This window comes from Nicotiana tabacum, chromosome 11, assembly GCF_000715075.1.
Source record: "Nicotiana tabacum cultivar K326 chromosome 11, ASM71507v2, whole genome shotgun sequence".
NCBI classification, from domain to species: Eukaryota; Viridiplantae; Streptophyta; class Magnoliopsida; order Solanales; family Solanaceae; genus Nicotiana; species Nicotiana tabacum.
This window is the reverse complement of record NC_134090.1, coordinates 53,296,448-53,314,849: the sequence shown is the minus strand read 5'-3', so window position 1 is coordinate 53,314,849 and position 18,402 is coordinate 53,296,448.

The window sequence follows — 18,402 nt, the reverse complement described above, 5'->3', positions numbered from 1 at the left end:
GCATTCAGCCTAAAATGTGATGATAGCAAATAGTTTTCAACTAAATACGCAGTTAAATAGTCATACGGGACAGACTAAGTCACAATCCCCAATGGTGCATGACCTTACTCTCGTCATATAGCATGTGTGTCACCACAAAATAGCACAACGATGTAAAATTGAGGGTTTCATACCCTCAGGACAGCATTTACAATTATTACTTACCTCTATCCGGTCCAAACTCTAGCCCGCGATGCCTTTGCCTCTCGCCTTGGCCTCAACTCGCGTCGAATCTATCCAAAATCAGAATCATGACGTCAAAATATGCTAAGGGAATGAAGCCCATGCGAAAATAATCGAATTACAACACAAATCCCGAATTTAACCAAACTTGACCCCCAGGCCCACGTCTCGAAATTCAACAAATTTTACATCAATAGAACCCTTATTCCGCCACGAGTTCATGCATATCAAAAGTACCAAAATCGGACCCCAAATGGTCCCTCAAATCACCTCTCAAAGCTCTCCAATTAACCAAGCCCTAATCCCCAAAATTTACCACTTATTTTCCCTTAAATTTCATGCTAACAACGATAAAAATTACCATAATAACGAGCTTCGGAACCAAGGACCTTACCTCAATGAATCCCTCTAAAAATCTCCCTTGAAATGGCTCCCAAAAGCTTCACCCCAAATGAAATATTGAGAAAATGGCCAAAAATCGCGAAGGGTGAAATATATACCTTCTGACCCAGGGATTCCGCACTTGCAGTCATTTCCCGCTTCTGTGGTCCCGCTTCTGCGGTCCAAGGCACCGCATCTGTGGTTTTCACTTATGAGCCCATTTTAGCATATCCGATGCAATGCCCGCACCGCACTATCGCATGTGCGCTCCCTTATCCACTTCTGCGGTTCCAGCTGATTCCCTCTTGGCCGCTTCTGCGGCTTGCTTCCGCATCTGCGGGAGTCGCACCTGCGGCCTCCCAACCGCAAATGCAGTTATGACAGCAACCATAAAACTTCAGCTGCCAAAATCAACTCCAAAACCTCCTGTCAACCATCCGAAATCACCCCGAGGCCCCCGGGACCTCAACCAAAAAGCACAAACAAGACACATACCACTATCCAAACTTACACAATCTTAAAAACACCTCAAACAACATCGAATCAACTAAAACACATCGGACTCAAGCCTAAGGTTCCAAAAATCTTTCGAATTCCACTTTTGATCAAAAAGTCTATCAAACCACGTCCGAATGACATAAAATTTTACCACTCATCCCAAATGACACAACGGACCTACTGCAACTCTGGGAATTCCATTCCGAACCTTATATCAAAATCTCATCTATCAACCGGAAAATGCCAAAATTCCAATTTCATCAATTCAAGCATAAATCTACTACGAACCTCCAAAACACGATCCGATCACACTACTAAGTCCCAAATCATCTCCCAACGTTATCCGAACTATCGGAACTCACATCCGAGCCCTTTTCACACAAGTCAACATCCGGTTGACTTTTCCAACTTAAGCTTACTCAAAAGAGACTAAGTATCTCAACCCTTTCCAAAACTATTCCAAATTCGAACCGACTAACCCGATACCACATAACACGTATAAACAAAGCATAAAGAAGCAAAAATAAGGGAAATGGAACGGTCTCATGAAACAACCGGCTAGGTCGTTACAATTAATAGCATAGATGAATCCCTATAGGTAGGATTTCTACCCAGTTTAACAAAAGGAAATAAGAAATTCCCCCCCCCTCCCCCGATTTTACTAAATACCCCAAAATCTATTTATTACAAAGTTATTACAGACCAGATAATAAATGAATTACATAACAGTAATAAAAATACACCATAGGGAGCATTCATTAGGCCTAAATAAACCTGGGAACTAGGCCTTCAAACCAATCAACTTCGAAGCTTATTTCATAGGTACAACATAGCCAAATACGAGTGATTCACTCGTAGCACATATAGAACCAGGTTTCCAGTGTGTCAAAGTTCCCAAGGGCCTCAGAGACCCAGGGCAATGCTCACACCAGAACCACATATTCAGAAATGATTCAACAGAGATTGGTAACCAGTTCCCAGTGCGTCAGAGTTTACAAGAGTCTCACAGGGACCCTGAGCAATGCTCGCACTGGGATGGTTGAGGACAGACCCTAAAAGACTAAGGTTGGGAGTTTTTTTTTTCAAAGAGTGACAGCATACAGAAAGAGGTAGAGACAGTTTTAAAGCAGTTTTTGATTTTAGAAGAGAAAAATATTTAAAACACAAAACTTATAGGCATGATTACATTATGAAAACAAGTAAGGTTCATGCTCAAACACACAACCCAAATAAGTTGAAATCTTTAAAACAGTCTAGTTAAGCTAGGTGTTTAATGCTAGCATTTAGGACAGCCTTATTAAAACGTGAAAAACCAAATAGTCATAACACTCACATGAATTCTAGACATGTTAGAAAGCAAATTATCAAAACATATAAACGACAAAACAAAAAGCATAGTAACAATACAAGTTCAAAGGCTTAAGACTAATTAACTACTTAACCTTCTAACATTATCCTAAAGGTACTCAAATTCAGAATAGGTTCTGAACACGCAGGAGGCAGATTGAGCATATTTTCTTAAGAGGATTCATATTATTCAAAACAACCAATCTTAAATTAACAGTGTTAACCATAGGATTAAAAGAAAAGCATGTAGACAGGCAGAATCATGCTTAAAGAGGGATTTTAGGCATGTTGGATTATAAACACAGATCAAGAACACATAAAAATGATATGACAAAGGATAGTCATTCACCAGTTAAGCGAGCAAAACAAGAATAATACCACGAAGTTGAGAGTCCAAAATGTTAAACAAGAGAGAGCAGAAAGATTATAGAACTAAGCCCTAGATTAGGTGAAAAAAATAAGGGAAGTAATCAAACACATATAAGTAAGGAAAGAAATTAATCACAGAATAAATAATACAGAGTTTAGTAAATTAACAGGGCATAATAGCGTGTAATCAGGCGAGTAACATTAAAAATAAGGAAAATATCAATTAACAGTCAGTTTCAAGGCAAATAAGGTAAAGAAATAATGGAAACATGGTACATTGAACAAAATAAGGAAAATATCTGTACCATACGAGAAAGGAAAGAGTAAAAGTCTCAAACCCTAATTTTAGGTAAACCATAAAATCAGCAGAGAAACAAGGACAAAATAATCATATACTGTGTACAATGAACATAGACAGGAGATTTATTCAAAAAGCAATAAAGAATCGAACTAGAAAAAGATCTGAAACCCTAATTTAGGGCAAATAAAGAAAATTAACAGTAATAGGCATATTCACGCATAATGAAGTGAATATAGACGAGATAATGCTAAAATCAAAGTTTGAACCAATTTAGGTCTGAATCAAAGAGAATCTGAAACTCTAACCTTTAGGGCTAAGTAAGAATCCACAAGAGATACGTAAAACAACCATACTCACAAAGAACAGGGGATGAACACAGACAGAATACACAATAGGTTAAGGACTTTGAATCAAATTTGGTTCGAATCTCTTAAGATCTGCTTGCCATTTTAGGCATTTATTAGGTAATATCAAAATCGGGTAGCCAGTAAGGAGGAGGGGCCAAATAAAAGAAAGAATCAATGATTGATTCCATTATGGGGTTGGAATCGGAGAGATTAAGGTGATGACGACGCTAGGGTTTTGAGAGGAGAGGGGGAGAAGTGTCACGACCCCAGTTCGCCCTCCGTGAACTGTCGTGACGGCACCTAGTCTCTATGACTAGGTAAGCCTAACAAATGTGGAACATAAATAAAACTTGCGGAAGAAAATAACCAAAAACCAAAAGTAACTGAATGGAACAATAGTTATAATTCCTCTTAGCATATGCAACACAACATTCTCAAAACCAAGTACACCATCCCAAAACCCAGAAACTCACGGAAACACAAGCCTTTGGAATATCTAACAGATTAACTCCAGAATGTCTAACAAGAAAGAAAATACAGAAGGGCAAGGTTTAACAACTGGAATAGAAAAGGGACTTCTCGATCTGCGGACGCGGCAGATGTACCTCGAAGTCTCTAGAGCAGTCGCCTCCCTCAAGGATGGTAGGCCTGAGTAGTGGTACTTGGATCTGCACATGAAAAACATGCGCAGAGGGGGCATGAGTACACCACAACGGTATTCAGTAAGTGCCAAGCCTAACCTTGGTTTGGTAGTGATGAGGAAGGTCAGGGCCCTACTGAGGTTAAATAAAATATAAAGATCAACAGTATAGAACAGAACAGTATAAATAAGTACGGCGGTAAAATAACACAGGATGTACAGGACAACAATAACTATACAGAAACAAGGTAAACATGGAAAGGAAATACAGCTGAGCACCAATAATAACAATCGAGGATCTCCCAGGATACCGTCTTGTAGTCCCATATGTACATATCCAGTAGATCTCCTGGGATCCCGTCCCGTAGTCTAACTCATAGTGCGCGGATATCTACCAGAATCCCATTCCGTAGTCCCAAATGTAAATACCTAGTACTGGGGGAATCTACCGGTACATTCCCATAATTCCATATAACTGTGCAGGGGGATCTACCGGAATCCAACATCTGTAGTCCTAAAATAAACAGACAAGGGGGAGCTACCGGAATCCTACAACCGTAGTCCCAAAATAAATACACAGCAGCAACAGGAAAATATACAGAAATGGCAAGACTTCATATTAAGGCAACAAGTGATTCTAACCTAGCATGCTGCACATAATTCAAGTAAGAAAGGTTGAGCAAATAAAGCAATTAAGTCACTTAGATATGCTTTCCTAAGCTAACAACGGGCTTAATAGTGCAAGTAATAGAAACATGAAAGGAAACATACTAGTAATTACTTAAAGAAAATTGGATTTCCAACAATTAGCACAAGTACGCACTCGTCACCTCACACACAAGGCATTTCAATTACCAAATATACCAATCCTAAGGGGAAGGTCCCCCACACAAGGTTAGACAAGCCACTTACCTCGAACCGGCTCAAAAATCAATCTGAAACCACGCTCTTGCCACGAGTACTCGACTTCAAATGGCCTAAATCTATTCAATTCAATTTCATAATGTAAATAACACTTCAAGTAGTTGATTCTAAAATTAAATGCTAAGCTAATACACAAAATTAGGTAAAATGACCAAAATGCCCCTCGGGCCCACATCTCGGAATCGTGTGAAATTTACATTTTCAGAAACCTCATACTCTCACGAGTCTATACATAATAAGAACACTGAAATCAGAGTCCAAATGACCCATCAGATCTTCATTCAAAGGCTTCTTAAACTCAAGCCCTAATTACCCATTTTTTACCACTAATTAGGTCTTTAATCACATAAAAACGAGTTATGAAGTCAAGGATGTTACCTCTAAGTGATTACCCTTTGTTTTCCTCAAAAATCTCTCTCAAAAGCTTCACACCGGATGAAAATAGTGAAAGAATAGCTCAAATTCGCGAAGGCAACTATTTATATGCTCTGGCCAGCGATTTCCGCATCTGCGGCCCTGGGACCGCATCTGCGGTCCCTCTTCTGCGAAACTAATGTCGCATCTATGACTTTTCACTTAATGGCCAATTTCTGCATCTGCGACTCCCAATCCGCAGATGCGGTACCGCTTCTGCGGAATTACCAACGGTTCTGCGGTTCCTGAAGAAGTCCCCAATTTTCGCTTCTGCGGAAAATCCCCCCCCCCCCCCCATCTGCGGAACCTGCTGACCTCCCTAAATTTTGCTTCTGCGGCATGTTATCCGCTTCTGCGGTGCCGCACCTGTGGAACCCAAACCGTAGGTGCGGTTACGACAGAACCAGCAGCTGAAGCTGTAACTTAAATTCCAAAATCTTTCCGTCAACCATCCGAAATCATCCCGAGGCCTCCGTGACCTCAACCAAAGACACAAACAAGTCACAAACCACTATCCAAACTTGTACCAATCTTAAAACACCTAAAACATCAACGAAACCTCGAATTAACCTTGGATTTAAGCCTAAGAACTCCAAAATTCTCAAAATACGATTTCGATCAAAAAGTCTATCAAACCTCGTCCGAATGACCTAAAATTTTGCACACACGTCACATTCAATACTACAGAGCTACTACAACTTCCGGAATTCCATCCAATCCTCGGATCAAAATCTCACTATCGGACCGGAAACTTTAAAAATTCAACTTTCGGCATTCCAAGCCTAAATTAGCTACGAACCATCAAAACACAATTTGATCACGCCCCTAAGCCCAAAATCACCTAACGGAGCTAACGGAACCATCAGATTTCCATTCCGAGGCCGTCTTCACACTGTTCTAACTACGGTCAACTTTCTAACACTTAAGCTCTCATTTAGGAACTAAGTTTCCCAAAACTCTCCGAAACTCAAAACCGAACATCCTAGCAAATTAAAATAGCATAATTAAACTTAGGGAAAGTAGTTATTAAGGGATCGGGGCGTTAATTCTTAAGACGACCGGCCGGGTCGTCATATCCTCCTACACTTAAACATTTGTTCGTCCTCGAACGAGCATAAGGACATACCTGATGTAGTGAAAAGATGAGGGTAACGGCTGCACATATCCTGCTCGGTCTCCCAGGTTGCCTCCTCGACCGGCTGACCCCGCCATTGAACCTTCATTGATACAATGTTCTTTGACCTCAACTTTCTAACCTGCCTGTCCAATATTTCCACTGGCTCCTCAACATAAGATAGATCCTTCTCCAATTGGACTGAACTGAAATCCAGCACGTGCGACGGATCACCTTGATACCTCCGAAGCATCGAAACATGAAATACCGGATGAACTCCTGCCAAGCTGGGAGGTAAAGCAAGCTCATAAGCAACCTCCCCAACACGCCTCAATATCTCAAAAGGGCCAATAAACCTCAGACTCAACTTTCCTTTCTTCTCGAATCTCATAAGGCCCTTCATAGGCGAAACCCGAAGCAGAACCCGCTCTCTAACCATATAGGAAATATCACGAACCTTTCGGTCTGCGTAACTCTTCTGTCTGGAATGGGTTGTGCGGAGTCTATCCTGAATCACCTTAACCTTCTCCAAAGCATCCTGAACTAAGTCTGTGCCCAATAATCTGGCCTCACCCAGCTCAAACCAACCTACCGGGGATCTACATCGTCTCTCATATAAAGCCTCATATGGTGCCATCTGAATGCTGGACTGATAGTTGTTGTTGTAAGCAAACTCCGCCAATGGCAAGAATTGATCCCAAGACCTTCCAAACTCAATCACACACGCACGGAGCATCTTCTCAAGAATATGAATATTGCACTCAGACTGTCCGTCCGTCTGAGGGTGAAATGGTGTACTCAACTCCACCCGAGTACCCAACTCATGCTGAACGTCCCTCCAGAACCGTGATGTAAACTGAGTACCCCTATCTGAGATGATGGACACTGGAATACCATGCAGACGAACAATCTCCCCGATATAAATCTTTACCAACTGCTCCAAAGAATAAGTAGTACATACAGGAATAAAATGAGCGGGCTTGGTCAGCAGATCAACGATCACCCAAATAGCATTGAACTTTCTCAAAGTCCGTGGGAGCCCAACTACAAAGTCCATAGTGATCCACTCCCACTTCCATTCCAGAATCTCTATCTGCTGAAGCAACCCACCCGGTCTCTGGTGCTCATGCTTCACCTGTTGACAGTTGAGGCACCGAGCTACAAATCCAACTATATCCTTCTTCATCCACCTCCACCAGTAGTGCTGCCTCAAATCCTAATACCTCTTCACGGCACCCAGATGAACGGAATACCGCGAGCTATGGGCCTCCTCTAGAATCAACTCTCGAAACCCATCAACATTGGGTACACAAATCCGACCCTGCATCCTCAATACCCCATCATCACCAATAGTCATATCCCTAGCATCACCGTGCTGAACCTTGTCCTTGAGGACAAGTAAATGAGGGTCATCATACTGCCGCCCCATGATACGATCAAATAAGGAAAACCGAGAAACCATGCAAGCTAGAACCCGACTGTGCTCTAAAAGATCTAATCTCACAAACTGGCTGGCTAAGGCCTGAACATCCATCGCCATAAACCTCTCTGATGCTGGTAAATAAGCCAAACTCCCCAAACTCTTTGCTCGACGACTCAAAGCATCGGCCACCACATTGGCCTTGCCCGGGCGATATAAAATGGTGATATCATAGTTCTTTAGCAACTCTAACCACCTCATCTAGAGCAAATTTAGATACTTTTGCTTGAACAGGTGTTGCAAGCTCCGATGGTCAATATAAATCTCACAGGGAACCCCGTATAAATAATGGCGTCAAATCTTCAAGGCGTGAATAATGCCAGCTAACTCAAGGTCGTGAACAGGGTAGTTCTTCTCATGTATCTTCAATTGTCTGGATGCGTAGGCAATCACCCTACCGTCCTGCATCAACACCGCTCTGAGGCCAACCCTCGAGGCATCACAATAGATCGTACAAGACCCCGAACCTGTAGGCAGTATCAAAATTGTGGATGTGGTCAAAGCTATCTTGAGCTTCTAAAAGATCGCCTCACACTCCTCTGTCTACTGAAATGGAGCACCCTTCTGGGTCAACCTGGTCATAGGGGCTGCAATCGATGAAAACCCCTTCACAAAACGACGGTAGTAGCCCGCCAAACCAAGGAAACTACGGAACCTCGGTAGCTGAGGATGGTCTAGGCCAACTCTGCACGGCCTCTTTCTTCTTCGGATCTACTTGAATACCCTCACTCGATACCACGTGGCCTAAGAATGCCACTGAATCCAACCAAAACTCACATTTCGAGAACTTAGCATATAACTTCTTCTCTCTCAGAGTCTGAAGCACAGTCCTCAGGTGTTGTTCATGATCTTCTCAACTCCGGGAGTACACCAGAATATCATCAATAAAGACAATGACGAACGAGTCAAGATACGGCTGGAACACACTGTGCATCAAATGCATAAAGGCTGTTGGGGCATTGGTCAACCCAAATAACATAACAAGGAACTCGTAATGACCATACCGAGTCATGAAAGTAGTCGTCGGGATATCTAGCTGCCGAATCTTCAACTGATGGTAACCTGAGCGCAAATCAATCTTAGAAAATACCCATGCACCTTGAAGCTGGTCAAACAGATCATCAATATGAGGCAAAGGATAACGGTTCTTAACTGTCACTTTGTTCAACTGGCGATAATCAATACACATACGCATAGAAACATCATTTTTCTTCACAAACAAGACAGGATCACCCTAAGGTAATACATTGGGCCGAATAAAACCCTTATCAAGCAATTCCAGTAACTGATCCTTCAACTCCTTCAACTTAGGAGGAGCCATACAATACAGAGGAATAGAAATAGGCTGAGTTCCCGGCAACAGATCGATGCCAAAATCAATATCTCTATCAGGCGGCATGCCTGGAAGATCAACTGGAAACACATCGGGAAAATCCTGTACTACTGGAACTGAATCAACTGAAGGGGTATCAATACTGACATCTCTCACATAAGCTAAATACGTGTCACACCCCTTCTCAATCATACGCTTAGCTTTAAGAAAAGAAATAACTCTAATAGGAGTGTGATCTAAGGTACCCCTCCACTTGACACGCGATACACCTAGCATAGCCAGCGTTACGATTTTGGCGTGACAATCAAGAATAGCATAATGGGGAAACAACCAGTCCATGCCCAAGATAATATCAAAGTCAACCATGTTGAGTAACAATAAATTGGCTCTGGTCTCAAAACCACTTAGAGCAACCAAACACAACCGATAAATGCGGTCCACAATAAGAGAATCTCCCACAAGAGAAGAAACATAAATAGGGGAACTCAAAGAATCTCGAGATACACCCAAATGCGGATCAAAATAAGAAGACACATAAGAATAAGTAGAGCCTGTATCAAATAGAACCGATGCATCTCTATGGCAAACCGATATAATACTTGTGATGATAGAATCGGAGGCAACAGCCTCGGTACGGGCAGGAAGGGCATAGTATCTGGCCTGGCCTCCCCCTCTAGGGCAACCTCTACCTACCCGACCTCCACCTCTGTGCGCCATACGTCCCTAAGGCTCTGAGAAACATACTCTCTCAGGAACAGATCTAAAAACTGAGTCCAAGTCAGTGAAGCAGCCTCACCTGTCTAACTCATAGGTGCGCCACCACTCAAATGCGGCTCCTCGAAGCTGGAAGGTAGTGAAGGAAACCCCGCTCGATCCTAATATACCCATGGTACGGAGAAAGCGGTAACACTCATCTAGAAATCACAGAGTATCGTCCGATGCTAGACCACTGAATATAGGAGGCTTGTACTTCTTGAACCTCTCAAGCCTCAGCTGCTCATCCTCGGAAGCCGCTGCCTTGTCCTTGGGCTGAACTGGAACTGCACGCGGCACGGGAATAATCTCAGGGACCTGCTCAACATGCACTCACTGCTCAGGAATGCAGGCGGCAGCAGTCAGTGCTCCTCCCCCGGCCTGAGACATAGCTACAGCAAGGGGAAGCAACCCTGATTGAGCCAAGGTGGTGTACATGCTCATGAACTGCGCCAGAGTCTCCTGAAGCACTGGAGTAGTTGTAGCAGTAGGCGTATCAAGTGCCTGGACTCCAGCTGGAATTGTGGGTGGTACCTCGGCGGTAGCTCGCACAGGTGCTCTAGCTGCACCACGTGCGCATCCTCAGCCTCTACCCCGGCCCCGGCCTCTGACAGCTGCAATAGGGGTGCGGGTGCCTGATCATCTCGTGTAGCACGTGTCCTCATCATCTGTGAGAGAATAGAAGACAGAAGTTTAGAATTATTATGTAAAAAATATCGCATGACAAGAAAATCAAATGAAGTGGAATTTTCCTAACAGTTACACAACCTCTCGTAGATAAGTACAGACATCTCCCTACCGATCAGCGAAACTCTAATAAACCGGCTTGTGATCCATGACTCCTATAAACCTAGAGCTCATATACCAACTTGTCACGACCCCAGTTTACCCTCTGTGAACTGTCGTGATGACATCTAGTCTCTACGACTAGGTAAACCTAACAAATGCGGAACATAAACGAAACTTGCAGAAGAAAATAACCAAAAACTAAAAGTAACTGAATGAAACAATAGTTATAATGTCGCTCGGCATATACAACACAACATTCTCAAAACCAAGTACACTATCCCAAAACCCGGAAACTCACGGAAATACAAGCCTTTGGAATATCAAACGGTCTAAATCCAGAATATCTAACAAGAAAGAAAATACAAAAGGGCAAGGTTTAACAATTGGAATAGAAAAGGGACTTTTCGGTCTGCAGACGCGGCAGATGTACCTCGAAGTCTCTAGAGCAGTCGCCTCCCTCAAGGATGGTAGGCCTGAGTAGCGGTGCCTGGATCTGCACATGAAAAATATGCGCATAAGGGGTATGAGTACACCACAGCGGTACTCAGTAAGTGCCAAGCCTAACCTTGGTTGGGTAGTGACGAGGAAGATCAGGGCCCTACTGAGGTTAAATAAAATATAAAGATCAATAGTATATAACAGAACAATATAAATAAGTATGGCAGTAAAATAACATAGGATGTACACGACAGCAACAACTATATAGAAACAAGGTAAACATGGAAAGGAAATATAGCTCAGCACCAATAATAACGTTCGGGGATCCCCCAGGATACCTTCCTGTAGCCCTATATGTACATATCCAGTGGATCTCCCGGGATCCCGTCCCGTAGTCTAACTCATAGTGCACGGGATCTACCGGAATCTTGTTCCATAGTCCCAAATGTAAATACCCTGTACTGGGGGAATCTACCGGGTGCATTCCTGTAGTTCCATATAACTATGCAGGGGAATCTACCGAAATCCCACATCCGTAGTCCCAAAATAAACAGACAAGGGGGAGCTACCAAAATCCCACATCCGTAGTCCCAAAATAAATACACAGTAGCAACAAGAAAATATACAAAAATGGCAAGACTTCATATTAAGGCAACAAGTGATTCTGGCCTAGCATGCTGCATAGAATTCAAGTAAGGTAGGTTGAGCAAATAAAGCAATTAAGTCACTTAGACATGCTTTTCTAAGCTAACAACGGGCTTAATAGTGCAAGTAATAGAAATAGGAACGGAAACATACTAGTAATTACTTAAAGAAAACTTGATTTCCAACAATTAGCACAAGTACGCACTCGTCACCTCACGTACAAGGCATTTCAAATACCAAATATACCAATCCTAAGGGGAAGGTCCCCCACACAAGGTTAGACAAGCCACTTACCTCGAACCGGCTTAAAAATCAATCCGAAACCACGCTCTTGCCATGAGTACTCGACTCCAAATGGCCCAAATCTATTCAATTCAATTTCATAATGTAAATAACATTTCAAGTAGCTGATTCTACAATTAAATACTAAGCTAATACGCGAAATTAGGTAAAATGACCAAAATGCCCCTCGGGCCCACGTCTCGGGTGAAATTTACATTTTCAGAAACCTCCTACTCTCACAAGTCTATACATAACAAGAACACTGAAATCGGAGTCCAAATGGCCCCTCAAATCCTCATTCAAATGTCTCTTAAACTCCAGCCCTAAACCTATTTTTTCCAAATTTTTCACCACTAATTAGGTCTTTAATCACATAAAAACGAGTTATGAAGTCAAGGATGTTACCTCCAAGTGATTCCCCTTTGTTTTCCTCAAAAATCTCTCTCTAAAGCTTCAAACCCGGATGAAAATTGTGAAAGAATAGCTCAAATTCGCGAAGGCAACTATTTATATGTTCTGGCCAGTGATTTCCACATCTGTGGCCCTGGGACCGCATCTGCAGCCACGCTTCTGCGGAACTAATGTCTCATCTGTGACTTTTCAGTTAATGGCCAATTCTGCGACTCCCAATCCGCAGATGCGATACCACTTCTGCGAAATTACCACCGCTTCTGCGGTTCCTGAAGAAGTCCCCAATTTTCGCTTCTGCGGAAAATCCCCCGCATCTGCGAAACCTGCTGACCTCCCTAAATTTCGCTTTTGTAGCTGGTTAGCCGCTTCTGCGGTGCTGCACCTGCGGAACCCAAATTGCAGGTGCGGTTATGATAGAACCAGCAGCTGAAGCTGCAACTTAAGTTCCAAAACCTTTCCGTCAACCATCCGAAATCATCCCGAGGCCTCCAGGACCTCAACCAAAGGGACCAACAAGTCATAAACCACTATCCAAACTTGTACCAATCCTTAAAACACCTAAAACAACATCGAAACCTCGAATTAACCATGGATTTAATCCTAAGAACTCCAAAATTCCCAAAATACGATTTCGAGCAAAAACTCTATCAAACCTCGTCCGAATGACCTGAAATTTTGCACACACGTCACATTCAACACTACGGAGCTACTCCAACTTCCGTAATTCCATTCCAACCCACGAATCAAAATCTCACTATCGGACCAAAAACTTCAAAAATTCAACTTTCGGCATTCCAAGCCTAAATTAGCTACGGACCTCCAAAGCACAATTCGATCACGCCCCTAAGCCCGAAATCACCTAAAGGAGCTAACGGAACCATCGAATTTCCATTCCGAGGTTGTCTTCACACTGTTCCGACTACGGTCAACTTTCCAACACTTAAGCTCTCATTTAGGGACTAAGTATCCCAAAACTCTCCGAAACTCAAAACCGAACATCCCGTCAAATTAAAATAGCATAATTAAACTTGGGGAAAGCATTTAATCGGAGATCGGGGCAATAATTCTTAATACAACTAGTCGGGTCATCACAGAAGATGAGAGAGGGAGTGAATAAAGACGGAGGGCTGGGTGAAAATGATTTAGGGTTTTGACTGGGTAGATTAGTTTAAAAGGGGTGGAGTGATGTGAACCGTTGATTTTGGGAGATCAACGGTCTTGATTTAAAGATGTTGAGTCGGGTAATTTGGATGGGCATAGGACTCGGTTAAATGGGTCTTGGACTGGGGTATTGAGCTTGGTATTTTGGGCTGGGGTAATTGGGTAGTGAATAGGTCCGAAATTGGGGTTTTAGGGGGGCTATATTTTAAATACCCAATTTAACCAATAAATAATTTATAAAAAATAATTAATAAATAAAAAAATATCACTTTTGCATGAGGATGATTTAAAATAATTACTTAACATTATAAAAATATAAAAAGTTATTTTCTGTATAAATAATGTAATTAAGCCTATATATGGGCTATTATTGCAAAATATACAATTTTAGCCTAAGGATACGAAATACAATTATAATAAGTATATATAAAAGTATTTAAAGCTTAATATGGATATAAAATGATAAAAAAATAAAATAATAAATTATTATAAAATTATTTGTGATGCAATTAATAATTATTTATATAAAAATGCAGGAATAAATTGATTAAAAGCCTTTAAAAATTATGGAAAAATACTTGATGATGCTCATGCACTATTTTGAAGGTATATATATATATATATGGGAAAAGTGGGTATCAACACTAGGCCTAAGGTTCTCAGAATTGTAAAATACTAGACGACAAGTAAAACAATTAGGACTTTTCAAATAAAAACAGATATGGGCTCATGTTAACCTCTGGATGTAAACAACAAATGCACGCAATTGATTTAGCAAGTTTTATTAATCTTGGAGTCCTATGGGCAGGATATCTATGTGATGAACATGCGAGCAGTAGTATGTAGAGTTAGTTCTTAATGCGAGTGTTAGGGCCTATGTATATTTGCCTACTGATTTTAACTCATTACAATATTTGGGTGTTTCATGCGTTAATGAATAACAGTAAATCACAATCATAAGTACAGAATTATTGTTCAATCCTATAGGCATGTTGTCTAAGTGATTGACAGTGATAATCGAATTCCGAATCAGTTCATAGAATCCTATAGGCATGACTTATACGAGTGTGATGATTATTACCCTATAGGCATGATTTGTAGGTTTGAACTGGTTTTAATCCTATAGACATTATTTCTATCATTGAACTGACTTTAATCCTATAGGCATGATTTCTAGTACGGAACTTGTTTTAATCTTATAGGCATGATTTCTGCCATTGAACTGATTTTAATCCTATAGGCATGATTTCTAACATTGAGCTGATTTTAATCCTATAGGCATGATTGCTAACACACGTTTATTGGACAGATTGATACACCTAAAGACAGAATTCTCAACAAATCATAACATCAATCCTATAGGCAGGATCTCTTAGTATGTAAACATAATATAGGACTTATAAGCATGATATGAAACAGCACAAATGAGATCCTATAGGTAGGATTTCTACCCGATTTAGCAAATGAAAATAAGAAACCCTTTCTCAATTTTACTAAATACCCCAAAGTTGTTTGTTACAAAATTATTACAGACCAGATTAATGAATAAATTACATAGTAATAATGAAATAAACTATAGAGAGCCTACAACATGCCCAAATACACCTGGGCAACCCAGGCCTCCAAACCATAGCAGATCCAAGGCTCACTTTTACAGGTACAAAACAATCACACATAGAATCCAGATCTCTAGTATGTCAAAGTTCCCAAGGTCTTCAAAGAACCAGGGCAATGCTCACACTAGAGGACCAAATGCTTAGAAATAATTCAAAGGAGGTTAGGAACCAAACCCTAGTGTGTCAGAGTTCACAAGAGTCTCACATGGATCCCGAGCAGTGCTCACACTAGGGAGATGAAGGATATAACCTAAAGGACCTAAGAATAGGAGTTTAAAAGTAGCAACATATAAAAGGAGACAATGGTAAAGGACAAATTTTAAAACAGGTTTGATTTTAGAAAAGCCATCATGACAGAGTTTAAAACACAAAATATATAGGCAGAATTGCATTAAGAAGACAAATTGGCAAGATTTGAAAAGTTGTTTATGCACAGTATCTAATGAGTTAAAGTCTGCAAGGCCTAATTAGGCTAAGTGTACATGCTAACATTTTAGGACAGCTTTATTCAATCACAGAAAATATTTAGACAATGTATTAAGGCAAATAGTCAGATAATCACATGAATCCAAATGAATGAAAGACATACTAAAAGATAAGTTATCAGGATACATGAGTAACAGAAAAGGGTTTAATAACAATGCAAACTTTGTAAAGATTCAGGACAAGTGAACTGATAAGCATCCTAGTATTACCTAAAGATTGCTAAATCCAGGGCAAGTTCAGGACTAGCAAAACATCGTACAAGAAACAAATTAGAAAACATTAAGCTAATCCCTAAGAGGATTCATATTATTCAAAATAACCGGTCTCAGAACTAATATTATCAATTATAGGATCAAAAGAAATCAAAGGAACATAAAAGTGGTAGAATCATGCTCAGAATGGACTTTAAACATGTTGGATCATAAACACAGTTCATGGATACATAGAAATGAAATGACAAAAGGATAGTCACTCACCAGTTATGCAAGAAAATAAGAAATACACCACAATAGTCGAGAGCCCAGAATTAATTGGCCTTGGCTTTCAGCAGGCCAAGACCACAAGCAAATGAGAGAGCCAAAAGAATCAGAACCAAAAGTGAGAGTATATTGATTTCCGTCAGTCCTAAAGGGGAAGGGGAAGGGGTTTAAATAGTAACCAGGATTGAATCGCATAAACAAGGAAAAATTGTAAAGTCAAACATACGTAAGGAAGCAATACATACATAATCAATAACGAATCAGATCTGAAGAAAAGAAAAGTAAACCCTAGTTTTTTTAGCAAACAAATATTAACGGAATATACATAGAACAATAACATAGGATGAATTTAGACACAAATAACATCTAAATTTAGAGAGTTAAACTAATTTAGGTCCGATCTAAAGAGATCTGAAAACCCTAAATTAGGGCCAGAAGAATATTGACAAAGAAAAAATCGACAAACATATAAGGAAACAAAGTAAAAGAATAAACAACAAAACAAGGAAAGAAACATGCAGAATCAATTTTTGAAATCAATTTAAGAGGAAAAAAATTGGTAAACCTAGTTTTTAGGAAAGGTGTAGATCTCAGAAATCCAAACAAATCAGACTCATATAATATAAAATCAAACGGAATATAGTCCAAGTACCGGAAATAGAACAGAATCTGAGAGATAGTACTTGCCATGTTTAGGAAAGTACTAAGTAACACCATAAAGAATCGATCAGTAGCGAGAAGGTGCTAACATGGTAAGGAAATAAGAGGGAAATCCCATTAGAAGGGGGATTAGGAGAGGATTTTGGGTGACAGCGGATTAGGGTTCATAGGGCGAGAGAGATGAGAGGATATTAGGGCGGAGGACGGGTAAAAAATGGGATTAGGGTTAAGGGTTTGGGTAAGTTAAATGGGAGGGGTTAGATATGGGTCGTTGATCTCAGAGATCAATAACCACGATTAAAAGGGAGTTGGGTCGGGTTTATTTAGGCGGGTCGCGACCAGGTTGGGTAAATGGGTTGTTTGGTCTGGGCTGGGGTATTGGGCTAGGTAATTTGGGCTGGTTTGGGTAGCCTAGGTTCGAAAATAGGGGAATTTAGGGATATTAGTTAAATACCCAATTTAATTAATAAAATAATTTGTAAAGAATTATAAATAAAATAGTGAAGATATTATTTGTGCATAAAAAGGGTTAACAACAATTATTTATTATTATAAAAGCATAAAAAGTTATTTTTTTGCATAACTAAAGTAATCATAAGTATATAAGGGCTATTATTGTAAAATATATCATTTTAGCCTAAAGATGCAAATATAATTATAATAAATGCATGAAAAATATTTAAGGCGTAATATGGATATAAATGATGAAGTTAGATGATATAATCATCATAAATATGATTTGTGATGCAATTAATGATTATCTATACAATAAAATATGGGAATAAATTGATTAAAAAATATTTAAAAATTATGGAAAAATTAGAAAAAATACTTGATGATGCTCATGCACTATTTTGAAAGTATATATACATATTTGAAATATATGAGAAAAAATTGGGTATCAACACTAGGTATATCGGACCTTTTGAGATTCTTCAAAGAGTGGGTGAGGTGCTTTACAAGCTCGCATTGCCACCTAGTGTATCAGCGGTTCATCCGCTTATTTACGTGTCCATGCTCCGGAAGTATCGCGGTGATTCGTCCCACGTGTTAGATTACAGCTCTGTCCAGTTGGACAAGGATTTGACTTATGAGGAGGAGTCGGTGGCTATTCTAGCCCGACAGTTTCGTCAGTTGAGGTCAAAGAGTTATTCTCAATTCGAGTGCAGTGGAGAGGTCAGCTCATCAAGGCAGCTACTTGCGAGTCTGAGACGGACATGTGGAGCAGATATCCACATCTTTTCACCAGCCCATGTAATTTATATGTCCGTTCGAGGACGAATGGTTGTTTTAGAGGTGAAGAATGTGATGA